Raw genomic sequence first — 23,234 nt, forward strand, 5'->3', positions numbered from 1 at the left:
TTCTTTCGTAAACATCACCGTTCACCCGAGAGGACACAACTTAAGAAAAAACTTTGGTGACCAATTTCTTCAAACGGATTGTATAAAAGTTGCGGAAATTTCGAAATTTTCGTTTTTTTTATTTGCTGCATAGTTTTTTATAATTTGTAAAAAAACTGATAAAAACCCCCAATTACCCCCCGAAAAAGGGGTCGCCTATGAGAGGTTGACTTTTTTTACGAAGTGTTTACACCCTAATAAACAACTTAGGCCTAAGTGGTGTAAGACTTCGACTGTTTGTCTACTTAGACATAGGTTGCAGGTTAATAAAGATTAACAAATAATGATGTGGGTTGCTTCTGTTATAGGTGTATATGTCAGAGAAACGGAGGTTAAACCCCATTATAATTATTATTATTATAATAAACAAGTGTGTATATTCATTGTTCTATATTTTAAAATTTCTTTCAATTATTACATTTCCGTATAAATTACGTATTCAAAAAATTGGAAATAATAAATTTTCATTAATTTTAATTTAGTTTTCACAAATCTTTACCACAATATTTCAAATTATACAAATAAAAAAAAGTTAGGGTCATTCCGTGACTTCATTAACGATTCTATAAAATATTATATTACTTTCACAATAATTTCTTTTATGTAAATTAATGTCACCTGACCCATTAAATAATAGTCAAGTATTTATTATTTTAATTAGTAACTTTATAATCCTTTAGGGAATAATAATTTTGAGAATAAACATTTTCAGAAAGGTTTTGATAAATTATTTCGAACGAAACTAATAAAATAATTAAAATTGCGTATGGAGAATAATATTTATATTTATATGCTAGCTATATTTTCAAAGAAGCTTCTTTATAATAACTCTCATAAGCTTATGGAGGAAAGGAAAAACTGATCAAGTGCCAATGACTCATATTACTAAAAGTTTTGTAAAGTTATAATTCGTTAGCAACTAATCTGAGGAGGAAAATGCTGAACGCTTCTAAAAGAATAGTACCCTAAAAGTTTTGATGATGAAAGACATTTTTTGGGCTGTATTTTTTTAAGGTGTATTAACACATTATTACAGTGAAACCTAGATAGGTGACCTGCAAATTTGCATCAAGGGACCTGCAAATTTGTCTCGCTTATAGAGGTATTCCACTTACAGTAGGTGCAATTAATAATCCATTGGCTACATTTGTTAACATCAACAGCGTTACTTTCTCCACAAATTGCTTTGAAAACTATATAGTTTCTTTTTTAAACCCTTCCAACCAGCCATTGCAGCAAAAAAAATTTATGAATACCGAGCCTTCGCGCGAAATCTTGTGGCTTTTTTTAAATCTTGGGCCCACTTAACGGAACGTTTTTGTTACGAAGTTGCTTGATCTATGTTTGCAAAACTGCTCAAGTTCAGGATATTCTGATAAACGTACACGTTTTAGTTTTTTTTGTCCTTCAGAACATTGTAATTGAATTTTATCTTTATTTTGAATTATTCAACAAATAATAGAATTATGATGTTAAAGCAAAACTAAAACTGAAGGTCATTGAGGCTCAAAATTAGTTAAGTGCGGAATTTGCGGGTAGAATAAGAATAAGTAAGTAAACAAACAAAACGATGCTACCTCAGTTCTCAATTACAGAGGTTAATGCATAATGCATATGAAATTCACTCGCTGTCTCAGTACTCGAGGTATCTATGACGATAAAATCGAAAGAGCGAATTCCAGATATAGAGGTTTGATTCGCCTCACTAACAGAGAAATCATTACCAAAGTGTTGGTACTTTCAGTACCAAAGTGACCTCAACATGAGTTCCAGTTATGAAGGTTTCTCACATATCCAGGTCCCATTTAATCAAGTTTCACTGTATTATGTTCAGTACTAGACAATTTTCAGCAAATCTCTGGAAGTTTTTGAAAGTCGGGTTGGCTTAAAATGGAGTAGACTTTCATTAGACTTCCGTTTTATATGGTAAAAAAAATTGTTATTTATTTTTAGCGAAACTGTTTTAACGCCCGTGTTAAATAAAACTTTAGAAGCTTAAATCATTCAGGATTTTGATATGAGTTGTCACTTGTTTAATTCAGAGACACAAAATGGATTATATACATACTAAACTATCAAAGAAAATGCTAGAGAAAAGACGAATTTATACAGAGTTTTTATAAAATGCCTCCTTTGATATTGGGGTGTAACGTGTCGAAATATATGTATATAAATTTTGTATTCTTAAATAGAATAGTTTCCGAAAATGGGTCTTTATTTATGGATAGAATAACTATTGTTTGAATTAAATTGAAAATTCATTGTTTTAAATAATTAACTACTACTAATATCAAACGAAATTATTTTATCGTATACGTTTGTCTCAATACTTTAGGCCTTTAGTATATTCTGTGTATATTCCGAGTTCAATTTTTCGTAACCGAGATACAGCAAACATATACATGTAAAAATCGAAAATTTTCCGCAGAATTCAATGCACTATTTTTTTTCCAAACTGGCAATAGGGAATCACATAGGAAATGGCGGCCAAATTTAATCAAAAATGGATTATTTAGTTTTTAAAAAATAGGCTTCGTTTATAAAAATGTTCAAAGAAAATATATGTAACTATTTATTTCTGATCAATCTAACCCAGCCCGATGTCAAAAAATTGTTAAATAAATAATTAATTGAAAAAAAAAAAATCGTTAAAAACGAATTTTTTAAAATACGGGTTTATCGAAAAAAAGCGTTTTTTTAAATTAAATAACTCACTTTATTAATTGATCGGTAATATGCGAAATATTGGTCGCACTCAGGCACGTCTAATCGAACTCGAGAAGCCTGCTTGAAATATCCAAAGATATGGAATGGTACATTCAAACGATCACATCGGCTGATATTAGACAAGTTATAGAAAATTAAAGAGGAAAAAATAAAAAATTCATGGACATCAGTATCTCTTCTAAAAAATACAGTCAAACCTGGGTAAGCGAGAAAACTCTATAAGTGAGAATATTTCCCGGTTCCGGACTTTGACCTGAGAGTTTCTCTTGCCAGTACGTCTAAAAGCGACAATTCAACATTTACTATGTATGACTCATTCTTTATTTTTCAAGAACTGCATGTGTTTTTGTTTTTCCTATTCTGCGTTATATTGTTTTTGTAGGTAGAAGACCTCTCTAAGTGAGACAGACCTCTCCTGCACCTGTATAAGCAGCTAGAAACTCGAATTCTCTATAAGCGAAATAAAATTCACGGCCCCTTCAACGCTCTCTTAACCAGGTTTGACTGTATATTATCTATATACTGATTTTACTGAATCTATCTGAGAAAATAGAAAAAAATTCAAAATGTATGAAAATAATTTATTGCTTTTGTCTAGGTAGAAAATCATATGTAAGTAGTAAAGTTGTTTTTTGTTTCTAATTTATTCGAATTCTTATCATTCATGAAGTTTGAATAGAAACCTTCAAGTTAAAGTATATTCACCACAGATATACATGAATTTTACTACTTCTAAGTACTTCAAACTATCTTCTTCATACCTAAGTGTCAAAATGTAAGCCAGAAATTTTTTTTCTACATAAAATTAATAGTTTCTGACAAATTTATTAGTTTTCTTGAAACAACCACAAAGTTCAAGTTAGAAAATATATCATATACATTTTACAAGGTGCCTGAGGTATAATATGCTGCATATATTTTTAGAATTATTCTTTTCAAATTTTAGATCATTGAAATTTTAAACAAAAATAAAAGTTGCTTTAGCTGGAGCATTAGAGAGCTTTAAACAGTGTGTAGGGAATGTAGCTCAGTCATTCCCAAAGTGGTAAGGCGAAAGGAGTCTACGGTAGCGAAAAAAAAGAATAAGGAGTCCATAGGAATAGAAACGGGTATACGGGAACGAAAATAAGAATCTGGGGTCCATGATAACAAAAACGGGTCTACGGTATTGAAAAGAAGAAAAGGGGATCTGGTGATAGATGAAAGGGGTTGGTGATGGGTGAACGAAGGTTAAAAGGTAAAAAATAGTGATGAACTACTTTTCGATTAAAACAAAATGGATAGATGTGTACACAAGTATTTTTGTAAAGGATGACCCATAAACAGAAAAAGGCTGATGGAAGATTCACGATTATTAATAAAAAAATTTCGACCTGCTTCTTAATTAATTAGGCATTGCGTTGCAGGGGATCTATCTAAATCGTGAAAATTGGCAAATGGACTGCGAGGAACCAAAAGTTTGGGACCCACTGAGTTAAACGATAGTGCGAACCAGTATGCTGAATAGACAAATTGTTCCTTAGATGAACCGTCTAAAATGTAAATTAAAATTAATCCAAGTATTCGACGGATGTCGTGGGACACATGGTAGGAACTATTTTACTCTCGTTATAAATTATCTATTATTGAATAACAAGCACAATGAAGAAGCAATGGTAATAAAATTGTATATAATAATTTTTTTTTCTTCAAGTTTCCGCTTATCAAGCAATGAAAATAGACATTTTATTATTATAAAAATGCATATTATAAAATATGTATATTAAGAAAATAGACATTTTATTATTATAAAAATGAATATTATAAAATATTTATATTTAAATTATACATTTGCAGTACATTTAGGTAAAAAATTATTTGATGGGTCGGTCGTTTATCTTTTTAATTTTATTGGTAAATTACCAAAAATTAGAAAAATTTTGTTTTCATTAATGTTCATAGCAATCAAAACAACAGATGTTTTATGTCAAAAGCCATCTATGAACAGAAATTAGAAGTTATCAAAGATCAGGATCAGTAGTTATTTAACAAAGTGACATGGATTAATTTCGACTCACTGAGAAAACTATTAATATTTCAAGATAATAAACTATAAAAACTTGTCGGCCGGACACTTTTTTGTCTATATCATAAAAATAATAATTCGCTCTCGTAACTATGATGGTAATTATGCATCTCATTGATGTTGCATAAGATCAAAAAGAAATGAGGTCGTTACTATCACCAAGTCGTTACAACTTCTGTAAAATAGAAAATAAATGTTAGTCACTAAGTAGATTTTACTCTATAGTCCAAAGCTTATTCTCACAGGGTATAAATATAAAGACTCGATTACAATATAGGTTAATTAATTTCCTTTATAACTATGTAGTTTTTAAAGAGCATCCGGTATAAATTTTGCATTAGAAAATGTTTTCCAACATTTAATTTACGTAAACAAACTATATTCTTGTTGTTTAGTTTGGACTACATGTGTATATATTATATTGGACTACATTGAGTACGCTATATATTAATATAGCGTACATAAACAATGAATTCAGCCGAAGGTAAGAATTCTCTGGCTTGCTCATCTTTATCTTTCGTATATGTATTTAATATGTTGTATGTAACTCGTATACCTCATATCTACCCTCTTTGTTGATGGAATCTGGTTGTTCATGTATATAAAATACAAAGTGAGCCATTTTAATAGACAAGTGGCAAAATTTTTGTAGGCTCTTAATTTCAAAAAGAAAAGTTGTGTATTTTCGAATTGAATTTCTGTTGAAACTATTTGATTCTCGAAAAAATGTGTATTTTTATTAGAAATCATTTTTTGCTAATTTATTGTGTTCTTCTAACCGATTTTTTTAGAGGAATAAAATTAAATTAAAATATTAAAATAAAAACAAGAAAAATATTTTTAATATCAATGAAACTATCTTTATTGAACGATAATTTTATGCCATTAATATTTGAATATGATTTCGCTTTTGTGACCACCGCGACTGGCCCGTAGATGGTGCAATCAGGATGTCCAAATATCACACATTTTGCGCAGAAATTGCGGTCGTATTTCGCCAATAACTCGTTGTATTCCAACTGCCTTAATATACCAAAAAAAAAATCTAATGGGGTTAGATCTTACGATTTTGAAGGCCAAGTAACAGACCTCTTACGTCAAGAGGATAGTCATTACGATACGACGAGCCAAACTCAACACTAAACAATGTTGTTTGCTATTAATTCGGTTATCAAACAAAATAGTGTTGCCAACTCAAAGACGTGAATCTCTAAAAAGAACACTCTAAAAATCTTTTAATATTAACTACCCTAAAGTGATTTTTAGATGATCTTGAAGATGAAGACTGATTTCAAGATGTCTTACTTTGCCACCTTACAATAATTTTTCACCTATCAATTAAAATGGCTCATCCTGTATAGATAGAGTACTATCCATTACTCACTTTTACTACATATAGTAAAATATTCACACTTACAATTTACCTTTTATGATAATGATGACAAGGAAGGGCTATTAGTAGAACTCTTCACTCTTGACTCTCGTAACCCCTTACATTTAACATTTTAATGGGCAAACAAAAAGAAGGCTACGTTTGAATGGATCACTTCAATACAAAACGATGGATGGAGTGTTGTTTACAAAATTGTGTCTCTATTTCTTTGTTATATTTATAAAAGAAAATTTCTTCGTAAGAAAACTCTTCTTATCATGTAAAAAATATAATAATAAAAGGAAAACTAAAACAGTTTTCGTATTTTTACATTTTGTTATTTCTTAATAATTTTTGTAATGAAAACTTCTTTAGCCGCGTTGATCCATTTTTTATAAGAGTTTTTTTAAGTAGAAATTATAGTTTGGTGGTTCCATGATTTGGATCGTCACCACAAAAATTTCAGAGTTTGATTAGGGACATCATGTTATGACATCAGATTGATCCTAATTCTCCCGGTTTCTTTAATTTAATTCCTAAAAAGTAAGAGATGGAATGACACATTAAAATAGGAAGTTGATTCTCATAAAACAAACAGTTTTTTTATGGAAAACAATTTTTCGAAAATCGTTTACTTTCGACTCCTTTCGAGGAAATTCGACTCAAAAATATGTCATTATTGCACTTAAAGAAAACATGCTAGCTACATAATAATGCTTTAACTAAAAGTTGTCAAAGGTAATAGAGGACATTCGCTTATATTCATGACTTTGACCTACAATTATCAATATAGTTTAAGCGTATTTTATTTAGATTGAATGCAATAACGACATATTTTTAAGTCGCCTTCACTCCGAAAACTAACGGTTTTCGAAAAACTGTTTTGAATAAAAATTGTTTTTTATGAGGATCAACTTCCCGATTTAAAATGTCATTTTATCTTTTACCTTTTAAGATCTAAATTGATAAATAATAAAAATAATGGGGTTTAACCTCTGTTTCTCTGGCATGTACGCCTATAACAGAGGCCACCCACATCATTATTTGTTCATCTTTATTTATTTAACTTCATCCATATTTATAATTAAATTTTTGATGTGGGTGGAGTCGGTTACTTACTTCTTATCCAAGCGATGACAGTGTGATCAATTCTACCGTCCCATTAATTATAATTGTTCACACTACCTCCGCCTGGATTCGAACCCGCAACCTAAGTCTAAGTAGACAAACGGTCTAAGTTTAAATTGATTATTAAAGCAACCCGTAGAACTAGATCCATTCTGGTTCAATACTATTTGTTTAAAGTAAATATAACTCGATTTGGACACTCCATATGTTCGGAGTTCTCTAGCAAAAGCTTTCTACTGCATAGTATAAATTACATTTTTCAATTAACTTCTAGAATAGTCATCCATTTTATTCGTTCTTGACAAATGTTACAAAATATGTTTTCTTTTTTATGACAAAAAATAATGCCTTCAGTAACAAACATTGTATTTTTTTTATTAATATATTCCTTTTATATTTCATTTTTTTAATTTTGTTAATGTTTTATTAATATTTAAAAATAAAAATGTGGTATGAGCTCCACACAACTTCTATATGCACATAAGTTTACACTATGCAATGAATAAATCTCAAATCTCAGGTGACACAAAAATAAAATTAACCGAAGTGCCATTCGAATCTTTAAACCCTTGGTGGCCTCGTTTTATTTTTCACCGCCTTCAAGGCCATTATAGTTATGGGCCATTAAGACTCAATTTTTAATGGCCCATATGATTTTTTTTTGACATATTATGTTTAACATAAGGTTGATCTGACAAGGGTTTTTTTTATATTTAATCATTAAAACTTAGAATTTTAACGTGTTTTGAATAGAAAATGTTGGATGAATGAATTTTGTGGCCGTGACAGCTTTTGATTAGAACGATCTGAAAAACATTTTTCAGATCAAGTTTCACAGAAAATAATTTTTCTATCTAATAAAATAAATAGCCGATTATTTAAAATTTTTAATTTCTATTTAAAAAATTTAGAGGGTACTGTAAAATTGTAGTATACTGCCCGATCAACCTTAAGGACAAAATTTTAATGATCTAACACTAACTCATTTCTTTTTTTTTTAAATTTATTAAAATTAATAAATTATTCATAATAACGGCGGTATTTATAGATTCAAGGATCTTAAAATTCAAAAATCCATTGGAAACTCACCATTACCACCTGATTTTTCAGGTGAAAACCATCTAAAAATAAACTGTTGTAAACCGTTACTGTATATATAGAGGTAAAATATTATGTATTTTGAATATAAATAAATACAAAAGAATTGAACACGCTCCATGTAACAAAATAAAATAGCCTTATATTTTCATTATAACTAGTAAATAGGCTACATTATATACAGAGTTTGTTAATGGCTTAGTAGTAGCTGCAGCCTAACTCTATCATTGAGTTGGAGCTATGTTTGTTACTTATGGTTCAAATATACATACATACAATAGCCCCGTGAAAATAGCACACCCAAAAAAGAATTTTGAATTCTGATCATTGTATTCGTTTGTCCATCATTGTTCCACATTTCTCCACTATTTTCGGTTGTCCACCCCCTACTCGGAAGTTATGTAACAATTAAAAATTTTTACATCAGCACCCCCAGATGCAAATTTTCATAAAATGCAGATGCCATTCGTTTGAAAATTATTCGTCCTCGTTTGTCCACCCAAATTTTTTATTTGTCCACTCTTCAATTTTAAGTTATGGGGAAATTAAAATTGTGAATGGTAAACTTTTGTATCAGATTTTAGTTTCCTCAAAATGTAAGATTGAAAGGTTGGCGAAAAAAAAATTTGGGTGGATAAAAGCAGACAAACCGGCGCCTAAGGGCGGACAAACGAGGGCAAATAATTTTCAAATGAATGACATCTGCATTTTATGAAAATTTGTATCTGGGGGTGTTAATATAAAAATTTTGAATTGTGTCATAACTTCCGGTTAGGGTGTGGACAACCGAAAATTTTGGGTAGAAAAATGTGGACAAACGAATCTAATCAGCAGTTCCAATCAGCAGAATCCAAAATTCGTTTTTAAGGGTGCTACTTTCCCGGGGCTATATACATTTTGTATAATATATATGATATAATGGACCTATATTACATACAGTAACTCTATGAAGTTTAGTTTACAATGGTCGAGTAACCAATTAAGTAGGACAAGTAACTTTGTTTAATATTCATTCATTTGTTATTTTATCTACAAGTTTAAGCTGCAAAAAGAAATTTAATTGGAAAATAAAAAAATGTAGTTACTAATAATTGAAAAAATTTCAAATGCAAGGTGAAAATAGTTTTAGCGTTGCATTACATAAAATGTGTTGCTAAGCGCAAAATTCGGCTAATTTTTTTTCTTATGGAGAGATAAAACGTGAAAATTGTTTGGAAAATAGTGCTTCAGTGGTAGGACTACTGGACTGACACCCAGGAAATCAATGTTCGTACCCCAGTTTAGCCAAAAATTTTTTAAATTAATTTATTTTTTCTTCTATCTATCTACATAAATAAAAATGAATCGCCAAATGTGTGCTAAGCACAAAACTCGAGAACGATTCGACCAATTCGGCTAATTTTTTTCGTATTTTTGTTAAGGCACACGGGCTGTGACAAGTCAATAACTAGAACTAAGTCTGTCGGGGCGGCTAGTTTGTAATAAATATTTTAATTAAATAATTAGAAATTTGTACCTTTACGAGAACAACATTATATTTCTTGTAAAATACTACAATGTGCAACCGTTGCTCTGGCGTGAGTCTATTAATTATAAAATGACAAACCAAGCTAAACGCAAAGCAACTGTCTGTTGTCAAATAGGTTATCAGACAAAAGAGTGTTACCAACTCAAAGATGTTAATCTCTAAAAAACAACCTTTATGAAGAAAATTATACTCCAGCACAGATTGAATCCTCAACCTTTTTGCACGGATTGAATCCCCATCCGTTGTTTATATGTCCAGCTTTCCACAAAATTAATTTAACCATTTATTAGACTGCGTAGTGTAAATAATGCTTTACTTCAGGATATAGAAGAAACTGATTACCATTATAACATTCATCAAAGAGCTATGTTTGTTGTATATGAAAAAACGGATAAAACTGTTTGGAGCTGATACTATTTGGAACGGATGTTGTTTGGAGCTTTGAATGTATGAGAGGTGTGTTTTTGATTTTGCAAAGTATAGGGTGGCTACAAAGACAAAATTATCTTGACGTTTGAAAAGTTAAAAAACCCATATGCTTCTCCAGAGACGGATTAACAAAATTTTGAGGCCTTAGGCAGTTTTAAAAATTAGCCCCCTCGTATAAAAAATTTATCAATCATGACTTTTTTTTAAATTCATTAGTTTTAAGTTCTTTATTTCTGAGAATCTACAAAATTGCGTTGGTTGTTCCAGTCGGTTCTCCGGGTCGAACAATCGTTGTTAAACAAGAACGAAAATGGATACATTCATCAAAAATAAACTTTTCTAAATCACCAGAATACACCGATACTAACATATTTGGGCTATTTTGAACTTGTTTAGTGTTCAAATTGATCAAATTGCTTAAAACGAAAATTTACTGTACAATTCTTGCCTCTTTTGAAGTTCGACTACAAATGCCTGTCTATAATTAAAAGATATACAGAATGTTTACCGACTCCAGATAATGAAGAAGTAATATCTTCGGCAGGTTCCTCTGTGGTGAGCTTTCTCTACCGTATCCTCTTTGTGTCCTTTTCATATTCTTTGATAATTTGGAAACCACCATGCGTGCGTCGCTATGTAACCTCGCGCCTACACACACGTCCCTACTTTACCCTATGGATAATCTACCTCTGTGCTTATCTAAAATAAATCCGCATGTTCATGAATTGCATTAATATCCAAAAATTATCTGATCGAAGTGTGTTTATGGTATGGAGTTGTAATTCGATCGTATATTCGTAGTCTTGTTTTTACCTCGAAGAGTATTATCAATATCTTATACAGTTTTATTTTTTCCCCAATTAAATAAATTGGCAGTACATAGTCGGTGTGGTACTGAAGTCGTGTGAGTGCGACCCCTGTAGTCCACACGACTAACTTCCCAGAGAAGGAAAAATACTAAAAAAAAAGGTCTTGTTAACCTTCATAGATTATTATTCTAAAATGTACTGTAGCTTATGCTGGAACGATCATTATTTCCATAGATAAATATAATGTGTTTTATCCACTTTTCAGATTCTGTTTATTCAGTTTTTTCCAGTTTCGGCAAGTCTTGATCTTACATATCATCCTTTCGTAATAGCACTTGGATAAAGTGCCTACTGAATCACAAAAAGAATTTAGTTGTTTTAATTACAGGAGTAATTGCAGTTAAGCTGACCGGAAATGAAAATGTTCTAGAATTTTGGAATAAGAGAGCGGCAAAAATGGGTACAGAGCAAATAATAACCTTCACTAAAGGCTGACAATGCTCCAAAATGAAACTTTCTTGCAAATAACAAGAAACATTTTCAAAAGAGATTGAGAGATAAAATTGCCCTAGCAATAAAGAGGCAATATTCTGACATTTAGATGCGGTAAGAAAATGGAAAACAAGGAATTTTCCTTCCATTTTTCATGTTTGTTTGAAAGTGGTAATACCACTATTCACAATAAATAATTATTTACTTGTTATAAGAACATCAATAGCCCAAGTAAACACTTACTTCAATCCAATAATTTCTTAAATATGTGTAGATTTGATTATGTTGGTTCGCTAAAACTCTGAATTTAGAGCCACACAATGTGCCACCAGTCTCTGTTTGTACTTGTATTCTCTTGAGATGGTACATTTAATGCCACAGGCTCCCAATCTAAAAGTTTTCATTGAACGTTGAATAAACATGAAAGAATCATTCGAATTGTGCTATATATACCTACATTTGTTCGTTACAGGTGGCGCACGTGGTATAGAACGTAGAATATAACATGATAAGAGGTCAAGGTTTCATTTGAATGCATCAATTCAACAACGTTAAGAGAACAACGTTTAAAAACATAACATTGGCATGGCACGTTTTAATATGATCGTTTGTGACGACTACGCCGATCTACATCTACATGCTACGTAGTACGTAGTACGTATTACTAGTGACATTGTTACTGCTTGCCACACATCTGCTACTACTGCTTTTTAATAACATCTTGTGTGCTGTGTTGATGAAGCAACAGCGCAACACGTAGCTTGTTCGATTCGATGTCGTTCTGTTATCGTTATTGTGTGTAGTAACCAGATAGTCGCAGAAACGAAACACTAAAAACGGCCAAAGTTCGAAAAATTTGAACAGTAAGTCAGACTTAAACGCGGTTTTTTAAAATGCATTTTATGCATTTTAAATTAACCGTAAATATATTAAATTCACAATTAGGTTAATAGTGATAGTGATTTCAAACTTGTTACTCTAGTGTTTTTGAAGTCATTGAACACAAATATCGCTTCAGAATTTGTCTCCGAGGTACTTGGTGCCCAGGTAAACAGTATCCTCGCCACCTCCTGAAGTTTTCGGAAAATTCGTTATATAACGGGTCCAAACTCTTTGCTCGGAGGTTTTTGGGGTGGCTAAGCTAGAATATCGCGATACAATTGATCTCCGTGGTACCTGGGTATCCCTGGTAACAGGTACTTGGTGTCCGATTCTGTCGCAATATTCGTGTTCAGTAACCCCAAAAATCTCCGCGTATCAAATTTGAAATCATTTTTATCACTATTAATCGAATTGTGAAGGAAGTATATTTCCGGTTAATTAAATGCAGTTGTAAAATTCATAACATTTATGCCAATTGGATATCTTTAATTTCCTATAAATAAATTAAGGTCACAAAATTTTCTGACGCTCTAACGAATCGAATGCCGAAAACCGCATTCAAATCTGTCTTACCGGACTTACCGTTTAAATTTTTCGAACTTCAATACATATCGTTTCTGCGACTAAGAACAGTTCTGACTGGTACGAGATATGTTTTACCTTGTACTTCTTTTTAGTACTAACTGTGTTCTTGGTCTGTACAAGACAGTTTTGGATATAAGCGTTTGTAGTTTGACATCCATATCATCGTCTTCATAGTTTTTGCTCCCTTGATAGTAAATTTTCTCTTAGTATAAAATATTTCCGTTTTTCAATTTCCTAATAGTTTTATGTTTCTTTGTTAAAACGACTATAAATATTTATTTCGAATGGCATTCGAAATCAATTCGAATGCACAGGATGTCATCGATTTTGTTCTTGTAAATAGCTAGAAACCTTTCAAGAATAAATTTAAATTTTTTGTTTGAAAATAGAGACCTCCCCGCGTTTTTATTAAGCCATAAAAAACCAATAAAAGAAACATAATATTAATACGTCTTAGGTTTGGGTCTAAAAACTTCAAAAATAGGATTTCAAAACAATGATATTGTCATTGAATCGTGTACTACTCAATACCTAGAATGGAAGGAAGACTGCAAAGAATGCTTTTTAGAGGGCAAGTTGAGATACCCTCGATTGCGTACCCCTGGAACTTACGCAGAGTGTCCAATGGAAAAAAAGGCTCTCTACAGACAATTCGATAGCCATAAAAAGAGATGAGAGCTCTGATCTGGATGCCATTCGCATTAATTGTAAGTGGTTTTTGAGTGACAAGAGATATCGTATTGTGTATCGCTATGTACAAATAAGTCCAAAAGGGCAGGTGTCTAATTAGCTGCAACAATGTCAAAGCTCATCAAAATGAATACTTCCGTTGAAAACTGAACGCGTAACTTTTTGTGATTGCAATAATTCCTATATCTTAGATAATCACTGATGTAAAACAGTCAATATGGCAATCATAGCAAGCTTAAAATAAACTGCAGTGGTTTATAGTTTATACGATTAAAATGGGAATTTTTTTTTAGTCAGTTCATTTGTTTATTTGAACAGTACTGTTTAAATTACTATGGATTCTTAATATATGCACCTATTCATTCAATGCCTGCTGAAATCTAATTCAAATTAGTTATCATTGTTCTATTTTATGACTTTCCCAAAAGGGTAGTTAAAAACTAAGTATTATTGAATGAGACACCATCTTGTGTTAAACCTCATGTAATAATACTCTTTAAACAACTAACATTTATCGAAGTAAACCTCTAACTGGTTTATTTAGTGTGAACATATCTTTATAATCCCTCTAACTAAACATTGTAACAACACTTTGTAAGTATCCTAGAAGTTTCTTCTAGAATATCAAATTCAAATGATTAAGAGCTTAAACTTAAAAGTGTGGGTAAAGTTTATATAATATATATGTTGTATATAAATTAACACAACAAAAGAAAATTTTCAAAATGAACAATAAATTTTACAATTCTAAACAAAGAATAAAATGGTAATTAACTCGATTAAAATTTAAAATGGTTTGTGTTATTCTTCTTCACGAGATACGAATGAGATTGTTTGACATTTATATTCGATTACAATATGAAAAAACTTGTTGAAAAGACATTATAGTTTAAGTACATTAACTTTCAACGATTCCACGATATTATTTTATAAGAAAGCAATTAGTGTACGCTTTGACAAAGAGTAAAAGAAGAACGAGTTTTGCAAAATGTGTTGTATTTGGATCTCGAATTTTTTACATGCCGTATCATAGTCTCACATCTCAAAAACTATTAAACATACGAACCTGCGAGTTGGATTCAATTGTTCATAGTTTCAAAAGATAGTAACAACTAATATAAAAAGCTCATAGTTTTTGAATTGAACTGCAAAAACTGAAACTCGAAATTTTGTAGTTTTTCACGGATAACGCAGGCAGCACAACCTTTCACAAACTCTTCTAACGATTCCAAATAGCATACCAAAAAAGTAGCTTTACATCGTATTTTGTGATTTTAATGTATAATTTGACTAGCGCATGTTCAGTCAACATAATGGCGCATAATTGTTTGAAAATATTTTCCTAAACGTTTTTTTCTTCATCTTTCATTGCCAGATATTTCTATTTTGTAAAGTAACAGAAAGAAATTGGTTTCTGCTAGGATTTAATTTCTTGGTTTTCTTTAGCATTTTTAGTGTTTTTAGACACGAAAGCTTCAAAACGAACATCGCACATCGGACATTGAAGATGAAGTATTATAATATAATTACACCAAAGACCACCTTTAGGAATAAAATTAACCATAGTTGTTTGTATGCGTGTGTATAAATACCCATAATTATTATATTTTAGATAAAACGCCTTGTTCCGCAAATGGCGATGAATTTTCCCTTATAAACCTGACAAGTAATTTGTCAAATCTAGTAATGCCTAATTACTACGATTATAATTTCTAAAAACCACATTGTGACAGCTTTGAAAAATTTGTCCTTGAAAAGGCAATTGTCTAAAAATTGGCCTGCGTGCAGTGTGAGATGCTTTCTTAAGTTATTCAACTGTCAATTTAACACAGTGCTGCGATGCAAAGAAAAGTGGAAGACAAGACAAAAGTAAATACTGATCCTCTTGTGGTAAACTAAGGTGGAGTCCAGCCATAATAATATTTGACAGATTTTATTCAATGATTGCAACTTTAATATAGTTAATTATTCGGGAGAACAAATTATATATATAATCTTAATAATTATTATCCATTTCTTTGGCTTACATAAAATTTTGTCATTGTAATTAATTACAATGTTTATTCGAGCATTTAAATACCATTTTTTGTCTTAATCAATGAAGAAAATTTCTATTATAGGCGTATTTTAATTGATGTTTTGTGGTGAAACAACTGATTTTCAATAGTATCATTAATTTAAATTTTTAATATCAACAAAAAATTAGGGTGATATCTGATATGATTCCCTGATACTTTAGAGATAAATGAGTATAAAACATTCATCATGGAAAAAGTAATTAATTGAGCAATAAAAGTATTAAATTGAATTAAATCAAATACTTTTGGCAGTGTCGGAACTAGTAATTAACTGCCTGTAGATATATTTGAGGGTCCTGCCCTGTACACGTGGGGACTGCCCACATTATTGCACAGCGTATTTCTTAGACTACTACATATTGTATTAATGAGCAAAATGCATTATTTAAATTTCGAACCCCTAATAATGCGGAGCGTTTTCCTTTACTAATACTGCCTTAAATTTGCAGCAAAATAGTGAAAAATTTTAGAGCATTTAAGTTTAACAACTTGAAACTTCATCTAAGTAACCACGAAAAAATATTTGAGGTTCAAGCCATTCTGAAACCTGGCGCTATAGGCACGGGCCTACTCGAACTACCAGTAAATCTAGCACTGAGCTTTGGGTTTGAAATGTTAGTTATGGTAGAACACAAATCACCTGCATAATTTTTCAGAAAATTCATCAAAGTCTGTTATGTATTTCATTAAGATAGATTAAAGACGTTCCCCAAAAATATGATAATATAAAAATATTTGAGACTTACGTTTCAATTTTTGAGGATGGATTCTGTTGGAACTTATAAATAAATATATCGATATATACCACAGTTATTGAAATTTATAAAAAAAAAAAAAACACACACACACACACACAAATTCCGTCCAAATAAATCTTAAGGCAATTAGCTTTTTTACATAATTAAGCATACCATTAAAATCATTTCAATATAGAATTAATATGTTAACAAGTGAAAACAAACAATTGACTGAATTATATAACTGTCACACATATATAACTGATAACCCCATATTAATACATACAATAAAATGTGCATCTAATGTGTGCCCTCGTGAGTAAACAGTGATGTTTACAAAAAAATGTTTCAAACAAAGTTGTTTCTTTTTAGATAACGAACATTATTTACATTTAAACTTTTGTTCTATTTCCAATAACGAGCTTGCTTGGGCGAAGGAACTACGAGAAGCTAAAGTTCCAGCCAAGAGTAGAAGAAAATATTTGTCAAACTAAGGACTTTGATTTTATTCAATCCCAATATTGAAAATGACGATTTTGAATTTTAAATAAAAATAATCCATTTTGATTAACTTTTTAATTTTGTGGTATTTTAAAAATCGAATAGGTATATCTATCACTTAAAACCTTAAAAATATTATCAATTATATAAGATATTTATATTTTCAATTTTATAAGAAAACTGTTAAATAACGGAAACATTTTGCAACAATTTAAGATAAAAACATTAAAGATGTAGGTACAATATTTATACTTAAAAAAATTATTTTTTCATTTAATTTTTGAAAAACATTTATCAAAGTATTCAAAGCCTTCGGCCTTATAATTGTTTAGATTTTATTATTTATTTAAAATAAAAAAAACAATTTCATTATATTCATAAAAAAAATATATATACAGAAAAAAAAATGAAAATATAAAAACAGAGAGAAAATATAGAAAAATTCAATCAGAAAATTAACATCCATCAAGTTGGCAGCATTTATTACCTCTCGGGTATTTTGTAACAAAAAATGTCAAATAATTTAATATTGTGAAATATTGAAAAAAATACAAACAAAAGACTTTTCATATTGATTGAATGTTTATTAAAAAAATGTTCTTTAATTTAAAAAATTCAATAGCATTCGATTGGGCTCTAAATACATAACAATAATCTCAATAATCTCTTCTCTATATATTATAAATACGAAAGTAGGGATGTTTGTTTGTTACGCTTTCACGCTAAAACTAGCGAATGGTTTTTAATGAAACTGTACAGCAATATAGCTGATAGATCCGAATAACTCATGAGCTATAATTTCTAAAGATATTAATTTAATCTGACATTTACTATTTTAAATTTTTACAGAAATCTGTAATTTATGGTTGAAAATGATGATTGGAGCATATCTATAATCATAATTTTGAACCATAAATTATAGTATTCTGTAAAAAATTAAAAATACTAATTGTCAAACCATTCATGGCCAACGTTTCTGATATACTCAATGCATGATGCCTATTTTACATTTAACAAAATTGCAAACAGTGCACATCAAGAGAGGTGGAGGCTATAAAGTGGTTGTTTTTACTTTTAAGCCTAGTGAAACGGGTAAGTACCAGGCTAGTATATAATATATAAGGTAAAATAGAATATGAAACTATAGATTCGTCTGAAACAATGAACAGAAAATTATAGTCAATTGTATGTCTATATATGTACGTTAAAAAAATTATAGTTATATAAAAAAACTGCAAAAACATGCAGTTTCAATATGAATTTAAAAAAAATAATTTTTTTATAATTCAGTTACGAAAAATTTTGTATATAAACACGATGTGTTGCAATCTTCACATCTAGTGCAAAAAACACGTTCATTTTGCCAGTAGTTAGAGTACGGCCGCTGACCTTAATCGGCCACAAAAACAACCAATGGTTTTGTACGTATTTTGGGTTGCTGAATTCGAAAACCAAGGTCGTTTTTGCGCTTATACGTTTTGATACGCATATTCATATTAATGGTATATTTATGTGAATGATACTTTATTTTAAAACATTTAAATATATATTAAATAAATGAAAACAAACAATTGACTGAGTTAATTGTTGAAATATCATGTATAGACAGTGTTGATTACTCTATCACATTACACATACATACATGTCACACATATATAACTGATAATCCTATATTCGTACATGTGCCCTCGGGAGTAAACAGTGATGTTTACAAATTAATGTTTCAAACAAAAGTTGTTAAAATTATAAGGAACATTTTTTACATTTAAACTTTTGTTCTATCTCTAACGGTTTACAAGATGGGTCCTACGGACCCAATTGACCTATGTTGCCTATTGACGAACTCGCCCCCACTTTTTATTTCCTAAGCACGCTATAGAAATTTTAGCTTGATATCTTTTTTCGTTTTTGATTTATCGTGTTCACAAACGGACGGATAACCGAAAATGGACTAATTAGATGATTCTATGAACACCTATGCCAAAATTTTTTTCGTAGCATCAATATTTTTAAGCGTTACAAACTTGGGACTAAACTTAATATACTATGTATATTTCATATATACATAGCAACTTTAGAAGAAATGTACATTAGATTTTCCTGTAATTTTTCCGTAAAATTTCATGATTTTTATACGGTGTAACTTCTTTTTAAGCAATAGTTGGGTAAGACATAATACTTAAATTAAATGTTTAGACCTGTGGCTTGAAAATGAGATATCGTAAAGTTTCATTTTCATTAAAATGTCTAATAAAATATTATTTAAATAATCAAAAAACATACATAATGACTTTAACAGTCGGGACCCATTCAAATCAACACCGGCTCGCATGTTCCCAATAATGGATCCCGACTGTTAAAGTCGCTATGCAAACTGCTGTACATGTTTTTTTCTTTTCAGTTTATATTTAACTCGGGTTTTTTGATTATTTAAATTTTTTTGATTATTTAAATTTTTCTTTAGACAATATAGCATCTGGTGGTCGCATATTGAGTTTTCATTACTGCCATATCTTCAGTAGCACTCGCAAGGTTAAGAAAAATCGATTGACGTCTGGCTCTAGTGTGCCCTATAGAAAAAGACAGACTGATAAACACATTACCACTCCTTTGCGTTGCTCAGTCGGATAAAAAAGCGTTATTTTCCCGGAGGCAAAATAAACAAAAAAGTAGCTGTAAACGGTTTTCAAAAAAATCCGATTTTACAATTTTTGCCAACTTAACAATAAGAAAAATGGATAAGATGACTGAAGTTTTAACGCGAAAATTTAATTACACATACGAATCCATTAAAATACTATAAGTATAACATTTAAATGTTATACAATAATTAAATATATGTGCATGTACGAGTATCGAACGATCAACTATATACAGACAGGGTGTTTCGGGTGAAATAGTAATGAGCGAGACCAAGACTGTATTTGACTATCTTTGTTTAACAAATTTAGTGTAATGGGTTTAGCATTTTTGTCTTACTCATTGGTCTTGATCTTGCAAGTCTTGTTTGGTCTTGCATATGTTTAAGAGCAAGATCAAGAGTACAGCAACAAGTACGCTAGACAGAAGCAGTTTTTTACAAAACACCAAGACCAATGTGTAATACACAGAGAAAAGTTCGAGCCTAGGTGTTTAAAATAAAAACAAACAAAATAACCTTGTTTTGGTCTTGGTTCTCATTACTAAGACGGAATAGTAAATATTTTAGATTAATATTAGCGTTCCTGAAACACCCCATATTTACCAGCAACAATTAAGTACAATAATTCTCAACAGGGAGTTCTCAGAGAGAGAAAATGGATTTTCACTATATATTTACTTTCATACTCGTACAGACGCTATGTTGTGTATATACCCCGTTATCCGCCGTGTACGCCATTATCGCAATATAACTGTGTTCAAATGGACTTTAGTAATATAATAATAACCATAAAATATTATGTGTGGTGTATTGTATGGTTTATATAACACTACAGAGACCACCCATACCATGTATACATACCATACACACGACTTACTTACTTATTACATTTGTTAAGTAAATAAAATTTATTTCAATATGTCTGTAAGAGTATGTAGATAAATATACTGGACTTTTTCCACCTAGTGATAAAATTATTAGACCGTGGGACACGACAGGTTTTTTTAAATGATGAATACATACATGAGACTTCGTGAGTGACTCCTTTTGATGAGTCTACCAAACTTACCTCTACGATTTTTTTCGAACAGGCTGCGGCTGAAGTGAAAACTTCAGGCTTTAGAATAACTGTGTTTTTACGAATTTTTACATTAATTGTAGTATGAATAATTAAAATTATTTGAAAATTGAAATAATTAACATAACTAGCTAAACTTGAAACATTTTTTCGTAAACATCACTGTTTACCCGCGATGGCGCCAATTAGGCGGAAATTTTATAATATGTACTATACTTGATTATCAGTTATGTATATGTGTCACATGTTTGTATGTGTAATGTGATAAAGAAATCAACACTGACTATGCATGGTATTTCAACAATTAACTCAGTCAATCGTTTGTTTTCACTTTTTTTTACAAAATTTTATTTCGATTACGATAGGTCTTGTCTGGCTGGCCTGGTGCTTCAATGCCGACGGTTGTATATTTTTTCAAGTTTCGTTTTTCTTTAAATTTATTCACGGACATGTTTCAAGTTAACTATGAACTCTCTCTATTATTCAATAAACAGTTAATATTTGAGATCAGTTTTCACAAAAAAATAATATGTATAAATGTTGATTCTTGTTACATCGGTAACCTAAAATTTCATCGAATTTTCTATTTAACATAACAAAACAATTCTACGAATTCTATATGGTATGATATAGCTGTATGCTCTGCAATTTTTGTGTGTCAAAATTAATGGAGGTTAGTACATACTTTACTTTATATTCGTAGTTCAATGTATGGTTCATTCTCTGTGCCAGATAAAATCATTAGTAGTCCTCAACATGTTCACATTGGAACCGAAATTGGGGTGGGTTTAATGGTAAGTGTTTAACTATCGATAATAATAATATTCTTTATTCAATACAGGATGTATTAGAAATACTAAAAATAATCTCTTTTAATTTTTTTCGTCATTTTTTCCCAAAAATGCACATATATTGTATCGAAGGTTCAACAGAAGGGGCGCTGACGTTATATTAATTAGTTTCATGACCCCTAAAATACGATTTAGAGAGAATTTTAGACGTTTTTCTTGCTCATCTCTGCAGCTCCTCTAAATGCAGCTAGAGGTTTGAAATTTAGCCAACAGGTTGGGTTAATGTCAAGTAAATGGCTTTAGGGGATGTCTACTCCATGCCCTCTTTTTTTTGAATCAGAATATAATGGATATTTGAGGCTTTCCGCCTTAAGCTAAAGGACAGAGCAGTTACTTTTGTGGGTGTTGCCTTTTCAACTTTCGCCTCTCCATTTTTATGTCGTATTATCATGGATTTTCGTGACTTTTAATGCTTTCCGAAAAACCAAAGCTTTCTAAATTGAGCTAAAGTGTTGAAAATTTAGATCAGAGCTTAAATTAACATTAAGAAAGCGCTACCCTTCGAACACTTTACTGTAAATATATCATGTGTTCCGAAACATGAAAAGACGAAACTACTCCTGTTTATTGCAAGATCCCTTAAGACTCTTGTTTATTGCACAAATGTTGAATATGGGTTGTAGTTAAAGAAAGCTTAGAAGATCTAAGCACCTAGGTACTAGTGATTACCATGTTTAAATATTATTTCTTATCCTGTTTTTCCAACAGAAAATGTCATTTATACAGTAATCTACTACCATCTTTATTTCATGATATTTTTCATTCTAACTTTTGTTCATGAATTCCCAGACACATTATATGTTAATGATAACATTTATTGGGATTGATTCACCAAACAATTCAGGAATAACATTAGTTGAACTCGACTATCACTACCACTACTAATCTACCCATAGAATGAATAACATAGTTATTTCAATTAACAAGTTTTGTTGATTTTCTTATGTTTTCTTAGCTCCATTATTTCATAGAATAGAATTTCTATTCACTTATAAGTTCTTTGGTTGATGAGCAGTGGCTATGAGTGAGTTAGTCAGTTCAATACAAGCAATCCAATCTATAGTCAATATAGTTTACTTAAAATTAAATAAGGAAATATTATACGGAAAGAGAGTTTGGTTTTGAATGATATTAAGTCATTATTATCTTTAATTGATTTGTTTTGATCGGATTATACATATCAGAAATAATTGTAAATAACTTACTTTCAACTAATTCAATTAATTTTCTATTTAATTTTAGATAATTAGAAAGATGGGGAAGACAGAAAGAAGTATTCCCAAAAAATTTTATTTCGTTATTAATTACTATTGTAATTGGGAAGTTTTCAGTTGTCTAAAAGTTTGAATTCATTATCGAAATTTGATGGTAGAATAAAATTATATCTCAAGATAAGTTTTATAAATTGTTTAATAGGCAAAGTCGATCTAGCTAGATTTCATTTTTAAAAAATGTTGTTTTTTCCGTCTTTTCATGAAAAACTGAAACATACACTGCAAAATAT

At 30.5% G+C, this 23,234-nt stretch overlaps 1 protein-coding gene across 1 annotated transcript in view; it reads right to left on the reverse strand.

The window, feature by feature from the left end:
• The window catches only part of LOC123295787 (mitogen-activated protein kinase 1), a 208,225-nt gene that overhangs the window by 2,645 nt on the left and 182,346 nt on the right, over window positions 1–23,234 (reverse strand). The window lies entirely within an intron of this gene.

This window comes from Chrysoperla carnea, chromosome 3 (assembly GCF_905475395.1).
Source record: "Chrysoperla carnea chromosome 3, inChrCarn1.1, whole genome shotgun sequence".
NCBI classification, from domain to species: Eukaryota; Metazoa; Arthropoda; class Insecta; order Neuroptera; family Chrysopidae; genus Chrysoperla; species Chrysoperla carnea.